Raw genomic sequence first — 14,393 nt, forward strand, 5'->3', positions numbered from 1 at the left:
TAATGGATTTATATCCCGCCCTCCACTCAAGAGTCTTAGAGCGGCTCACTATCTCCTTTATCTCCCTCCCCCACAACAGACACCCTGTGAGGGCTGAGAGAGTTCTCACAGCAGCTGCCCTTCCAAGGACAACTCCTGCCAGAGCTATGGCTGACCCTGCTAGGTTGAAGCAGAAGGCTGTCAGCTCCAGGTTGGGAAATTTGTGGAGATTTTCAGGACAGAACATAGGGTTCCCAACTCTGGGCTGGGAAGTTCCTGGAGATTTAGGGAGTGGAGCTTCAGGTGGGCAGGGTATAACACCATAGAGCCTGCCCTCCAAAGCAGCCTTCTCCTCCTGGGGAACTGATCTCTAGTAGCTTGGAGATCAGTTGTCATTCCAGGAGCTCTCCAGGCTCCACCTGGAGGTTGGCATCCCTAGTGGCGCATGAGGGAAGGGTTTGCGGAGGGGAAGGCGCTCAGCAGGGTGTAATGCTGTAAAGTCCACCCTCCAAAGGAACCACTTTCTTTTAGGAAACCTGGTCTCTGTGGTTTGGAGAGGAGTAGCAATGCTGGGAGATCTCCAGGCCTTAGCTGGAGGTTGGCAACCCTGTGTTATATTCCACTGAGGCCCCTCCTTTCCCCAAACCCTGCCCTCCCAAGACTCCACCCCAAACATCTAAGAACATTAGATGTTTGGGGCGGAGTCTTGGGAGGGCAGGGTTTGGGGAAAGGAGGGGCCTCAGTGGAATATAACGCCGTAGAGTCCACCTTCCAAAGCAACCATTTCCTCCAGGGGATCTGTTCGTTGCCATGTGGAGATCAGTTGTCATTCCATGCTCTATCTGGAGGCTGGCAATTATAGCTTGAGGTTGGGCCAGGTGTGTTATGAGTGAGAATCTGGCAAATGGTGGGGAATGGGAGCCAGGTGAAAGACAAGGTTATTGGTGGAGCCTTTGCAGAATGCAGTAAGTTTTCCGGAGAGCCAGTTTGGTGTAGTGGTTAAGTGTGTGGACTCTTACCTGGGAGAACCGGGTTTGATTCCCCACTCCTCCACTTGCACCTGCTGGCATGGCCTTGGGTCAGCCATAGCTCTGGCAAAGGTTGTCCTTGAAAGGGCAGCTGCTGTGAGAGCCCTCTCCAGCCCCACCCACCTCATAGGGGGTCTGTTGTGGGGGAGGAAGGGAAAGGAGATTGTGAGCCGCTCTGAGACTCTTTGGAGTGGAGGGCGGGATATAAATCCAATATCTTCTTCTTGACCCTGTTCTAGTTTGGAAAAGGATCTTCTTTGCACCAGAGGTAATTTTAAGAAGGACATCCTTTTACTAGCCAGGCCAGTTCAATGCTAGGTGGTTTCCTTTTCATTTCTCATTTGGAGCTCCTGGCCCCCCCCCTCCCCTTAAAATGTGGTGGCCACCTTCTGTGGAGCAGCCAGGTGCATCGTGGTCTGAAATCTCCTGTCTGGCTGCAGAGCAGAACATAAGAGAAGCCATGTTGGATCAGGCCAATGGCCCATCCACTCCAACACTCTGTGTCACACAGTGGCCAAAAAACCCAGGTGCCATCAAGAGGTCTATCAGTGGGGCTAGAAGCCCTTCGACTGTGCCTGCCCCCAAGCGCAAGAATACAGAGCATCACTGCCCCAGAGAGTTCCAAAAATAAGCTGTGGCTAATAGCCACTGATGGACCTCTGCTCCATAGGTTTATCCAATCCCCTCTTGAAACCGTCTATGCGTGTAGCCACCGCCACCTCCTGTGGCAGTGAATCCCATGTGTGAATCACCTTTTGGGTGAAGAAGGACTTCCTTTTATCCGTTCTAACCCGACTGCTCAGCAATTTCATCGAGTGTCCGCGAGTTCTTGTTTTGTGAGAAAGGGAGAGAAGTCCTTCTTTCTCTACCATCTCTATCCCCTGCATAACCTGGGTCGAGAGGGAGGATGACTTGGAACAGTTTCTTCCAAATTTCTTGCAACCATCGAACGGTCCTGGGAGAGGGTGGAGCCGGTGAGGTTGGGGTGGGGAGAATGAAGCGTCTTCTCCATTTACAGCTGCATCCCGATCTCGGTAAATAATTTAACGAGCAGGAATTGGCGCTTGGCTGCATTTCCCTAAGAGGCATTTGGGCTGACAGCCAGTGCTCAGAAGACCCAAGTGTCAGAGAGAGAGCCATTCGCAAGCCTCCAGATGGAGATTTTGCTCAGCTATGGTCAGTGCGACATGTTTGAGGAGTGTAGGTCTTATAAGAACATAAGAGAAGCCATGTTGGATCAGGCCAATGGCCCATCCAGTCCAACAATCTGTGTCACAGAAGAACATAAGAGAAGCCATGTTGGATCAGGCCAATGGCTCATCCAGTCCAACAATCTGTGTCACACAGTGGCCCCCCCCCAAAAAAAATACACACACACACACACACACACTGTGGCTAATAGCCACTGATGGACTCTGCTCCATATTTTTATCTAACCCCCTCTTGAAGCTGGCTATGCTTGTAGCCGCCACCACCTCCTGCGGCAGCTGTAAGATGGATCGCTTGGGGGGTCTGATGGGGAAGCTCCTTGGCTTCCCATAGTGGCCTTGCGACCATCTTGCCTGAGAAGGAGCCAGTGCTTTGGCCAAGTTCTGCTTTGCTTTGCCTGGGTTTAGGGTTGCCAGCTCCAGGTTGGGACATTCCTGGTGATTTGGGGGGGTGGAGTCTGGAAAGGGGCGGGGTTTGAGGAGGGGAGGGACCTCAGCAAGGTATAACGTCGAATCAGCCATTTTCTCTGGTGGAACGGAGACCAGTTGTAAATCTGGGAAATCTCCAGGCCCCGTGGCGAGATTAATGAGAAAAGAATGAAGGGCCGCACCAACTGGAGCAAAGACACAAAGAAAAAACATAAGAACATCAGAAGAGCCCTGCTGGATCAGACCAGTGGTCCATCTAGTCCAGCCTCCTGTCTCACACAGTGGCCAGCCAGTTCCTCAGGAGGGCCAACAACAGGGCAGAGAGGCTGAGACCTTCATAAGAACATCAGAAGAGCCCCGCTGGATCAGACCAGTGGCCCATCTAGTCCAGCCTCCTTTCTCACACAGTGGCCAGCCAGTTCCTCAGGAGGGCCAACAACAGGGCAGAGAGGCTGAGGCCTACATAAGAACATCAGAAGAGCCCTGCTGGATCAGACCAGTGGCCCATCTAGTCCAGCCTCCTGTCTCTCACAGTGGCCAGCCAGTTCCTCAGGAGGGCCAACAACAGGGCAGAGAGGCTGAGGCCTACATAAGAACATCAGAAGAGCCCCGCTGGATCAGACCAGTAGCCCATCTAGTCCAGCCTCCTGTCTCACACAGTGGCCAGCCAGTTCCTCTGGTGGGACAACAACAGGGCAGAGAGGCTGAGGCCTACATAAGAACATCAGAAGAGCCCTGCTGGATCAGACCAGTGGTCCATCCAGTCCAGCCTCCTGTCTCTCACAGGGGCCAGCCAGTTCCTCTGGAGGGCCAACAACAGGGCAGAGAGGCTGAGGCCTTGCCCTGATGTTGCTTCCTGGCTCTGGGAATTCATTGACTTAGTGCCTCTGAATGTGTGGAGGTTCCTCTCAGTCGTCATGGCTAGTAGCCATCGATATACCTAACGAGTGTTCCCTCTAAGCTGAGTTAGCATGAGCTAGCTCACAGATTTTCAGCCTCCAGCTCACACATTTTTGTCTTAGCTCAAGAAGCATGACCTCAGAGCGCACTAATTGATGCAGCAGCTCACCACTTTAATAACAGCAGCTCACAAAGTAGAATTTTTTCTCTCAAGACTCTGCAGCTTAGAGGGAACATTGCACCTAATCCTCCATGTATCTTTCTAATCCCCTTTTAAAGCTGTTCATTCCTGTGACCATCATAACATCTTCTGGCAGCGAATTCCGCATCTTCATCACTCTCTGTGTAAATTAGTATTTCCTTTTGTCCACCCAGAACCTACTGCCCATCAGCTTCTTTGGATGCCCTTGAATTTGAGAGAGGGAAAGTTCTCATTGTCAGCTTTCTCCGCCCCGTGCATCATTTCATAAACCTCTATCATGCCCCCCCCCCTCCATAGTTGCCTCTTTTCTGAATGAAAAAGTCCCAGACTCTTCAGCCTTTCCTCCTAGGGATGGGACTCCAACCCCCTCATTATCTTTGTCACCCTCCTCTGTACTTTTCCCAGTTCTGCCCTGTCCTTTCGGAGATATAGGGACCGGATTGGTTGGCCATTGTGTTTTTCTTTGTCTCTTTGCCCCAAAGGGAGGTTAACAACCCTGTCTGTATCCCAAAGCAGCATGCATTTTGTACTCGTTTGGAGAACTCGGAGACAGGGCCAGCTCTGAGAGAGCCAGTTTGGTGTAAAGTGTGCGGATTCTTATCTGGAAGAACCAGGTTTGATTCCCCACTCCTCCACTTGCACCTGCTGGAATGGCCTTGGGTCAGCCATAGCTATCGCAGGAGTTGTCCTTGAAAGGGCGGCTGCTGTGAGAGCCCTCTCAGCCCCACCCGCCTCACAGGGTGTCTGTTGTGGGGGGAGAAGATATAGGAGATTGTAAGCTGCTCTGAGTCTCTGATTCAGAGAGAAGAGCGGGGTATAAATCTTCAGTCTTCTTCTTCTTGTTTGCCACTAGGCAAACTAGGCGATTGCCTTGTGCGCCAGCCTTCTGGGGTCACCAAATTGGGTGCCCTCCATGTGATTTGGTGATGTTATCGGGGGGGGGGGGGGGCAGAAGTTAGCCTTCTTAGACTGTGCTGGATTTGGCCCTCCTCAGAGATCGTTCAGCCATTCCAGAATGCCGGACCCTTTGGGGGAGAGGTACTGAGGGTGCTGTTTCCCTGTGAGATTCTTCTTCTGGCAGCTTCTTTTCTCAGCAGCTGAAATGAAGTTTGGGAGTGGGTAGGGAAGGCTTTTGGCTGTGAGGAAGGTTTGGGAAAGGACAGGATAAATGGATCCGATTGTCTGTTTAGGGGGTGGGTATTTTTCTGGCTGCAAGAGGGCCTTTTTACTTGCATGAAAATGGAACAGGAGGGGGAAGTCTCTTGAATTGCAGCTTTGTTTGGTTGAGGGGGAGACATTTAATTTGGGGCAGGGAAATGGCAGAGACTTTTTGAAATAACCCTCTGCCAAAGCAGAGTGGAAGAAGACCTCTCCATAGGATTGTCTGACACGATCAACAAAGACCTGGATTCAAGTCCAGTCTTGTCTGTGAAACCCACTGGGTGGTTAAGGACCCAGCAGTGACAGACAGGCAGATAGATTTATTGTATGTGACCACTGGCCGTCACAAGGTTAAACACAACATCATTTTTTTAAAAAAAGGTCAAACCAAAATAGAAAATAGTCACAGAAATACAGAACGGCGAGTCAAGTAGGTTCAAATGCAGCAATTACAACTATTGGTACATTTCTAAAATACTAAGATAAAAAAGCAGTTCTGTTTAAGCTGCTAAAATGTTAAAAAGCTGTAATGCTGAGATAGTACATAAGTTATTAAAACCACTGTGGACCCAATAAACCAGTTTTGTGTAGTGGTTAAGTGTGCGGATTCTTATCTGGGAGAACCGGGTTTGATTCCCCACTCCTCCACTTGCAGCTGCTGGAATGGCCTTGGGGCAGCCATAGCTCTCGCAGGAGTTGTCCTTGAAAGGGCAGCTGCTGTTTTAAAAAAAAAACTCTCTCAGCCCCACCTACCTCACAGCGCGTCTGTTGTGGGAGTGGGGGGAAGGTAGAGGAGATTGTGACCACTCTGAGATTCAGAGTATAGGGTGAGATATAAATCCAATATCATCATCAACAACAAGTTGTGGTAAATATCAGTATACTCTAAAATGGTCCCATCACTGTCTCTCAGCCAGCTGTAAAAGGGGCTTAGACATAGTGGTGGAGGAGAGGTCGTTCAGGGGCTATCAGCTGTGGTGACTGAAGGGAGCCTCCACATTTAGAGGCACTAAACCTCTGAAATCCCAGAGTCAGGAGGCAACATCAGGGGAAGGCCTCGGCCTCTCTGCTCTGTCGTTGGACCTCCAGAGGAAGTGGTTGGCCACTGTGTGAGACAAGACGCCAGTCTAGATGGACCACTGGTCTGATCCATCAGGGCTCCCCTTGTGTTCTTGTCTACTTCACAGAGGTGTTGTATGGATATAGTGTGTATGTGTGTGAAAGCATGTATAAAACACCCCCCTCTCCCATGGAACAGGTCAGGTTGAAAATGGAATGAAAAAAAAATTAAAATCCAGGCCCAGACACTGATAAGGCTGAATGATACTGACTGGTGGAATCACATTGGAATTTGACCTCACAGTCTAACCGGCTTCCTGAATTAACAGTACCTCTGCCAAGAAAATTGGATGGCATAAATTATGTGCATTTTTGCATCGTCTGCTACGCTTTTATCCCACCCTTCATCCGAGGCGCTCAGGCCAACATACGTGGTTCCCCTTCTTAATTTTATCTTCACAACAGCACTGTGAGGTAGGTTAGGCCGAGAGAGAATAACTGGCTCCTGTTGCCCAGTAACATTCATGATAGAGTAGAAATTTGAACCCAGAACTCCTAGGGTGCGGTCACACGTACCATTAGTGACGACACAGCTCCATCTGGCTGACGGATTAAATGTGTTCGTTCAGACAGCCACATCTGGCAATCGAGCGTTATCTGGGCTCATCCAGGCTTGCTACGCATGAATGGCGCATTAATTTGACAGCTCATAAAGTCTGGCCCTTTTTCAAAACAGCGGCACAAGATCGGCTTTTTGTTGTTTGGACAGCTCACGCGCGATACTGCCTCTCACCTTTTTTTTTTAAAGAAAGCCCCAGCAGACATGCGCATTGCCAGATCATCCGGGAATCTGAGGTGACGCTTCTGCTTCTCCAATCAACATAGGATCGGAGGGAGGGGGGGAAACGTTATCCCACTATTCAGAACAGGAAAAAAATCTTTTTTTTCAATGTGGAGGATTTCAAGATATCATTGTCACTGCCAATTTTTAGGAAAATAATTCCTGGCAGTTCCGTGGTTTGGATTGGCAATGTTAACTCTGGAAACTTTCGCCCTTCCCCCCTGCCTCTGAAGAAAGTTTTGATTTCCCAGCTCCAAACACTTGGGCGCATGTTCAATGGACCCCCTCCCCTCCCAGAAATCACCCTCTGATTACGCATGCTCCAAGAAAGGAGCGTGATAGTATTGGATGTCTGATCGCGCACAACAGAATGGATCGCATTCTTGGATGCTCGTCTGAACTGCCCTGCATCGATTCAATATTCAGCAGTTCAGATTTGAGCGCTACACACCCGCTTTTAATGGTAGGTGTGACCGCACCCCTAGATCCAAGTCCAGTACTCTAACCATTTCACAACACGGGTTAACATTTCGTTGCAGGGGCGGGCAAAGAGCTTGGTGGGTCACTAGGGTTGCCAACCCCCAGGTGGGGGCAGGGGATCCCCCGGTTTGGAGGCCCTCCCCCCGCTTCAGGGTCATCAGAAAGCGGGGTGGGGAGGGGAGGGAAATGTCTGCTGGGAACTCTATTATTCCCTAGGGAAATTTATTCCCATAGAAAATAATGGAGAATTGATCCGCGGGTATCTGGGGCTCTGGGGAGGGGGGCGTTTTTTGAGGTAGAGGCACCAAATTTTCCATATAGCATCTAGTGCCTCTCCCCAAAATACCCCCCAAGTTTCAAAAAGATTGGACCAGGGGGCCCAATTCTATGAGCCCCAAAAGAAGGTGCTTCTATCCTTCATTATTTCCTATGGAAGGAAGGCATTGAAAAGGTGTGCCGTCCCTTTAAATGTGATGGCCAGAACTCCCTTTGGAGTTCAATTATGCTTGTCACAGCCTTGATCTTGGCTCCACCCCAATATCTCCTGGCTCCACCCCCAAAGTCCCCAGATATTTCTTAAATTGGACTTGGCAACCCTATAGGTCACTGAAGCCTGCCTCTGTTCCTCAGCTTCTACGCTGGCTGAGATTATGCTGGGTTTTATTGGCTAGTCTAGTCAGGTAGAGAGCCAGTTTCCAAGGCAAGATGGCGCCTCAGGTCCAAGCTAGATGTTTCAGGGAGTGCGTGACTCATGGTGATCCACATCCTATTCTCCAGTGACATCCAAGGACTGGACAGAAAGTGTTTGCTTTCGCTTCCCCCCTGTTACCTTCAGTTGCCATCACTTTCTTTTGTTTCATTTGCCATCACTTTCTTTTCTTTAACCGTATAGCGTTGAGTCGTAATGGTCTCTTGATGTCAGCCACCTTGGAGGACTGTGATTGGTCAGGAGACAGCATACAAATCATTCAAAGGCAACACGAGGCGTGGCGTTATGGCACTGGGCGTTTTCTCAACCTCTGCTTTATTGGTTGCCACTCGCAGGAGGCGGAGCTATGTGGAGACCCCATGACATCATTTCTCGTGTTGACTCGTGGGGAAAAGATGCCGGTAAAGTGACATTTAGCACGACATCCAAACTAAAAAGACGGGGACCCTTAAAGTGAACGGAACTTTGTTACTGGTCACTATGCAACGAGAATGTTTCGACTATGCTGTTTTAAGAAAAAAACCCACCACCCCGTTGGTGGTTGGCGTATCTTGGAGAGATTTTGTGTCCTCTCGAGTAATTAGCAGCTGCAGCTGCGTGAATCGAGAGGGGGGTTTTAAGCGTGCCAAGATGAAGCCGCTGAAATCTGCAGCGGCTGCCGTTTTTCCGTGTAATTATTTAATCCAGCTGCTGGTTTGAACGGGGCCTTCTGCCCTCGCTCAGCAGCTGCTGCCGCGGCGCAACCGCAGGAGTCCCTTTTGCAGAACGGATGTTGGCATCCCGCAAATAAAGTGCTTCTCTACAGACAATCTCCTTGTAGATTCTCATTTCAGCTGGGGAAGGCTGTGGTGCATCGTTTTCAGCTCCGTTGTGTGCGTGTTCCTTTTCTGTACTGACTGTTGAGTGAAGAGAGTTGGCATGGCATCCTGTAGCTTGCAAAGGATTATGGGGGAAAAATGGTTTGGGAGGAGAGAGATGGAAAGGAGAGGTACCCTCAATAGCTTGCACCCCATTTCTGGATCCTCCCTTCTTTCTTGTTTTTGATGCTGGGGCAGCTAAAGTAGAAGCAAAACGAATGCTCGCAAATATGTGGCGATCGACTGGATTTGCCAATTCAACCACAAATTTTCACAACAGATTTTGGTTGTGAAATGTTGACAAGCGTTTGAGATTTCCTGGCATCTCTTGATCCGAGCAGGCGTCCAATATGGAATTTCAAGCTGTCGGATGCTAAATACCATATTTTTCTCCTCCGTCTCTTCCTCCCCCCCACCACTTCTTTCTTGCTCATTTGATTTATCTCTCATGCATATGTGCTGGAGTATGAATTGTAGTTGGATGTACCAAAAGACTAAAAATAGTATTTTGAATTACAAAGAATTTCTGGGGAAGAAAAGATTATGTTGAAAGAAAGCAAAGGGACAGGGGAAAATATGCATATGATAAGCTATTGAAAATGAATTTTCTTAGTCAGCATGTATCTGCTAAAATAGATTTTACAATATTAACGTCATTGGATATTACTGTCATAGCCTGTTTGCGTGTGCTCTGTACTAGGGTTGTCAAGCACAGTTTAGCAATTGGTGGGAGTCAGGGGGTGTATGAAAGAGTCATTGGCGTGCTCTAGGAATTGCCAGAAACTCTGTGGTAAAATCATAGAGTTTCTGGCAATTCCTAGAGTGGATTGCCGTCACTTCCAGGTAGTCCCCAGAAGTGATGTTGCATTGCCAGCTGACAGTGATTTTTAATTTTTCCCCTCCCACCGGTCACTGGAGTGGCAGTGGGCAATGGAAGTTGGGGAGAAGAAATCCCACACCCCTCTCAAAAACTGGGGGCCCTGCTCGGAACGCATGTTGAAGGGAAGGAGGCGTGATTGGTCAGGGACAAATGTCCTTGTAATCAGGGACACTGGACAAGTCGTACTCCCAAGCTTTGAGGCAGAGCCAAGTTGTCTATAGTGTCTCCACTTCAAGACACTGCGCTCACAAGCTGGTGCTTGCTCGTAGAAGATGTTGTATCATTTGGTGGAGGCAACACAAGGCAGGATTCTTAATGTGAAGTTGTATTCTTCTGCCCTTTCAGCCGCTGCTGTACATCCTCTGCCATCTTGGTTTGGTGTAGTAGTTAAGTGCGCAGATGCTTATCTGGGAGAATCAGGTTTGAGCCCCCGCTCTTCCACATGCACCTGCTGATGTGACCTTGAGTCAGTTCTCGCAGAGCTGTTCCTCTCGAGAGCAGTTTCTGTCAGAGCTCTCTCAGCCCCACCGACCTCACTTGGAGTCTGTTGTTTTGCAGGGCCTGTAAGACACAGCTCTTCCGCCAGGCTTTTAATTGATCCAGCAGGTGTCCCTAGGAGTCATCGCTTCCCCCAGCGCCTTCCCGTCTAGGTGCTTAAGTTATTCTGAATACTACTTTGATAACTCTGTAGTTCTGTAATTTTACAGATTTTGTAATTATGATATCGTCTGGTCTGGATGTGGTTTGCTTAATGTTTCTGTAAGGTTTTAAGGTTGTAAGCTGCCCAGAGCCCGCTTGCGGGATAGGGCAGGCTATATATCGAAAAATAAAATTAAATTAAATTTATGGGGAGAGGAAGGGAAAGGAGATTGTAAGCAGCTCTGAGACTCCTTCAGGTGGAGTATAAATCCAACGCCCTCCTCACCTTCCCTTTAATTACCGAAGGGTCTGCTGTTCCCAGCAACAGACTGTGATCTTCCTACTGGGACAACTTCTAAACATCCGCAATGACATAAACTATAAGAATTAGGATATTCAGATGGGTAAGGCCAATGCACTTTTACTTCATTCCGCCCTCCATGTGCCTGGAGAGGTTCACGTTCATAGAATCATAGAGTTGGAAGGGACCTCCAGGGTCATCTAGTCCAACCCCCTGCACAATGCAAGAAACTCACAAATACCTCCCCCTAAATTCACAGGATCTTCATTGCTGTCAGATAGCCATCTAGCCTCTATTTAAAAACCTCCAAGGAAGGAGAGCCTACCACCTCCCAAGGAAGCCTGTTCCACTGAGGAAGCGCTCTAACGATCAGGAAGTTCTTCCTAAGGTTGAGCCGGAAACTCTTTTGATTTAATTCCAATCCTTTGGTCCTGGTCCTACCTTCTGGGGCCATAGAAAACAATTCCACACCATCTATGACAGCCCTTCAAGGACTTGAAGATGGTGATCCTCTCACCTCTCCGCCGTCTCCTCTCCAGGCTAAATCGTTAGCTACTACAAACCATCAAATGCAAACCAAGATGAACTATCAAAAAGAAGCTTCGGCTACAGAATATTCGAGCGCCAGAGTTCCTGGCCGAATCTCTCCCTGCTTCCTTTGAAAGCCTAGCGAAGCCCAGATCACATCAGTTTCCCCCCTTTTGGCGCTGAGAGGGTTAACACCATTTGACTATTAGAGGAGAGCAGAGTGGTCCAGTTCCTCTGGTCCTCCTGAGTCCAGGCTAGCTTTCCTCCACGACAGAAGAGTAATTGCATTTTAAAGGCACTTAGCCGGCTCTTAGCCTGCTGAGCTCACCCAGAGCCCAGATGCTTGATGGATGTGCCGGGTCAGCCTTTCAGACTTATCCCTCCTCCTTCCTAATCTATTTTAAAAGGGGGGAGGGAGCCCCCAGTGGGACAATATATTCAGCCAGTCTAAATGGATGCACCCCACCCCTGGGAGTCCAGCAGGTACGAGGTAGCAGGCGAGCTGCCGTCTTCCACGGAAGCACAGAGAATCTGTGGAAGGCGGCGGTCTCAGCTGAACTGAGAATCTCTTTCCATTGTAGCTTTAAAAAAAATAAGAGGAAGACTCTGATTCTCAGGGCTGTGAAGGTAGGACTGGAAATGCGGGTAGCCATGCCGGCTGAAATCGCAGGAGTCGAAGGAGATCTGACTCAGGACACGATTCTGTTTGTGATGGCTTTACTCATTTCCTTGCCCTTAGTCTTGGAGAAGCAGAACAGTTAGAACATAAGAGAAGCCATATTGGATTAGGCCAATGGTCCATCCAGTCCAACACTCTGTGTCGCACTGTGGCCAAACCCCAGGGGCCATCAGGAGGTCCACCAGTGGGGCCAGGACTCCAAAAGCCCTTCCACTGTTGCCCCCCCCAAGCACTAAGAATACAGAGCTTCACTGCCTGAGACGTAAGAATATAAGAGAAGCCATGTTGAATCAGGCTAATGGCCCATCCAGCCCAACACTGTGTGTCACACAGTGGCCAAAACCCAGGGGCCATCAGGAGGTCCACCAGTGGGTCCAGAACTCCAGAGGCTCTTCCACTGTTGCCCCCCAAGCACCAAGAATACAGAGCTTCACTGCCTCAGACATAAGAACGTAAGAGAAACCATGTTGGATCAGGCTAATGGCCCATCCAGCCCAACACTGTTTGTCACACAGTGGCCAAAACCCAGGTTCCATCAGGAGGTCCACCAGTAGGGCCAGAACTTCAGAAGTCCTCCCACTATTGTCCCCCAAGCACCAAGAATACAGAGGGTAATCATTAAACTTAAATGATACAACTCATTTAATCTCTCGGTTGAGTAGTGCTACATTAGAATCCACATGAACCAGGCTAACGCGGGAAAATCAGTCTCTGCTTGCTATAACGTATGGAAAAAACCAGGGCTTTTTTGTAGCAGGAACTCCTTTGCATATTAGGCCACATGCCTCTGATATACGGTACAACCCTGTCGCATTTCATCTGTGCCTTGCTGCATTTGGATTTTACACTTGTTGCATTTGAAAAGTCAATTTGGAGCGTTGGACTCTATGGAAAACGTTTATCTGCACTGTTGCCTGGATCTGCTTGCTTGCCAGTTTGGTGTAGTGGTTAAGTGTGCGGACTCTTTATTTGGGAGAACAGGGTTTGATTCCCCACTCCTCCACTTGCAGCTGCTGGAATGGCCTTGGGTCAGCCATAGCTCTCTTGTCTGGGAGAACCGGGTTTGATTCCCCACTCCTCCACTTGCACCTGCTGGAATGGCCTTGGGTCAGCCAGAGCTCTCTTGTCTGGGAGAACCGGGTTTGATTCCCCACTCCTCCACTTGCAGCTGCTGGAATGGCCTTGGGACAGCCATAGCTCTCTTGTCTGGGAGAACAGGGTTTGATCCCCCACTCCTCCACTTGCACCTGCTGGAATGGCCTTGGGTCAGCCAGAGCTCTCTTGTCTGGGAGAACCGGGCTTGATTCCCCACTCGCACCTGCTGGAATGGCCTTGGGTCAGCCAGAGCTCTCTTGTCTGGGAGAACCGGGTTTGATTCCCCACTCCTCCACTTGCACCTGCTGGAATGGCCTTGGGACAGCCATAGCTCTGGCAGAGGTTGTCCTCGAAAGGGCAGCTGCTGGGAGAGCCCTCTCCAGCCCCACCCACCTCACAGGGTGTCTGTTGTTGGGGAGGGAGATTGTGAGCCACTCTGAGTCTCTGAGATTTGGAGTGGAGGGCAGGATATAAATCCAATAACATCATCTTTTTTTTTCTTGGAGAGAGCAGCATTGACTGTGTTTTGAAGGACTTTGGGTGCGGGCGTGGTCAGCGTTCTTTTGGTTTAAATTTGATTCGTTTCAATTCCATCTAATAAGACTTCCTGTCTTTTGCACAAAACCTGTTGCAAGGGGTTCAAGTATTTTTCAGAGGCTGCTTTTTCACGGAGGCTGGTGTGCCTTTATTCCCTGCCCCACCTGGAGGTAGGCAACCCTAGACCACAGCAGAATGGTAAATGGCTATACAGCTAGGAACCTGCATACCTTAGGGACTGCCTTTCCCTACATGTTCCCCAGAGAACACTTCGGTCTGGGTCTAAAAACCTGCTTTCAATCCCCGGTCCTAAAGAGGCCAGGCTCACGACAACTAGAGCTAGGGCCTTTTTAGTAGTAGCCCCACACTGGTGGAATGAGCTCCCTGAGGAGGTCAGGGCCCTGCGAGAGCTCATACAGTTCCACAGGGCCTATAAGACGGCACTCTTCCACCAGGCCGCTGGCTAATACAGTCTCCGAAAATATCTGGACCACCTCTTGCAATCTGCTCTATATAGAACATCTGGACCATTAAGATTTGCTTGAGTTCGATCCCGGCGGAAGCTGCGTTCAGGTAGCCGGCCCAAGGTTGACTCAGCCTTCCGTCGGTCAAATGAGTCCCCAGCTTGCTGGGGGGAAAGTATAAAAGACTGGGGAAGGCAATGGCAAACCACCCCATAAAACAAAGTCTGCCGTGAAAACGTTGTGAAAGCAACGTCACCCCAGAGTTGGCAACGACCAGTGCTTGCACAGGGGACCTTTCCTTTCCTATACTCATGTATCCGCATGAGCATACGTGAGCTGCCCTGAGCCTGCCTCGGCGGGGAGGGCAGGATACAAATGGAATAAAATAAAATAAACGGGTGATCTTTTTTATCTAAA

The 14,393-nt window shown here is 49.5% G+C and overlaps 1 protein-coding gene across 2 annotated transcripts in view; it reads left to right on the forward strand.

The window, feature by feature from the left end:
* Positions 1 to 14,393, forward strand: part of LOC132587189 (tyrosine-protein phosphatase non-receptor type 11-like) — a 95,281-nt gene that overhangs the window by 45,573 nt on the left and 35,315 nt on the right. The window lies entirely within an intron of this gene.

This window comes from Heteronotia binoei, chromosome 18 (genome assembly GCF_032191835.1).
Source record: "Heteronotia binoei isolate CCM8104 ecotype False Entrance Well chromosome 18, APGP_CSIRO_Hbin_v1, whole genome shotgun sequence".
In the NCBI taxonomy this organism is placed as follows: domain Eukaryota; kingdom Metazoa; phylum Chordata; class Lepidosauria; order Squamata; family Gekkonidae; genus Heteronotia; species Heteronotia binoei.